The sequence below is a fragment of the Nannospalax galili genome, unplaced genomic scaffold (genome assembly GCF_000622305.1).
Source record: "Nannospalax galili isolate Female #2095 unplaced genomic scaffold, S.galili_v1.0 scaffold1249, whole genome shotgun sequence".
NCBI lineage: Eukaryota > Metazoa > Chordata > Mammalia > Rodentia > Spalacidae > Nannospalax > Nannospalax galili.
In genome coordinates, this window is record NW_008358860.1 from 37,079 (window position 1) to 38,375 (window position 1,297).

Consider the following 1,297-nt stretch of genomic DNA (forward strand, 5'->3'; position numbering starts at 1 on the left):
TGGATTTGCTCTTTCTTTTGATTAACTGGGCTGAGTCTGTCTTCTTGTTTAACTTTTCAAAGAACAAGCTATTAGATTGATTTTTTTGTATTGTTTTGTTTTTATTTCATTAATTTCTGCTATTTCTTCTTGTCTACTAGGTTTGGGGTTGATTTGTTTTTGCCTTTCCAGAGTCTTGAGTTAAGTCATTTACATGTGCTGTTTCTGATTGCTTAATATAAGCACTCATAGCTATAAACTTCCCTCTTAGGACTGCTTTTAATATATTCCAGAGATTTTGTTGTAGTGTATTTTCATTTTCATTTTGTTCCAGGAATACTTTTATTTCTTTCTTAATTTCTTCTTTGACCCATTCACCATTCAGGGGCATGTTGTGTAATCTCCATAAGTTCGTGTTGTTGCTATAGCTCCTATTGTTTTAGGTTATAAGCTTTATTGCACTGTGGTCTAATAAGGAATCCAGATCTTCAACTTTGTCATCTAGTCTTGATATTCTGTTTTCTGTTTCTAGTCTTGATGTTCTGTTCTCTGTTTCATTAATTCTGCTTATGAGGCTTTCTCCTGTGTTTTCCAATGGACTTTTTGAGTTTTTCAATCCACGTACATTTCAGCTTGACTTTTTTTCAGTGTTTCTCTTTTGTGAATTCACTTGCTAAGTTCTGAATTATTTTTGATATTTCATTAAGCTGCATATTTATTTGTATATTTTTGGGCTTCCATCACAAGTTTGTGCCTATCCTCTTTTATGGGCGACTGCGCTCTCTCTCTGGGTGTAGGGTGCGCTCACTCCCTGCGGGTCCGCAGACTTCTCTGGCGGCTGCTTTGGGTCCCGCGTCTCTGGGAGTGACGGCAGCTGGTGGCTGTCGTAACTTCTCTGGTGCTGGGAGCTTGCTCTGCTTACTGGAGCATTGTCCAGCTGGAATCCCATCCCAATTACACCCGTGTACCTTTCCTCAGGATTGCGGGGTTCCTGGCCACTGAACCCCACAGGGAAGAGGCACGGAGACAGCGAAGCTGGGATATCCGTAGGTCGGTAACGGAAGGTGCTGCCTTCCGGGGGAATCAGGTCGGGTCGGGTACAGCTTGTTGTCATGGCAACGTCTCCAGTATCCAGCGCAAGTTCGGTTTCTGCCAGTGGGGGGAGGAAAATTTCTTCTCTCTGCTAGCAGCTGTATAGGAGAAAAAGCTTCTCACACCTGAAAGGTAATGGTTAGCCAGGTGTTTGAATCCACTTAGATGAAAGTCAGTGAAATCTTTTTCTGCTCCTGGGTAGGGAAGTGTGGTAGCTGGTACTGTT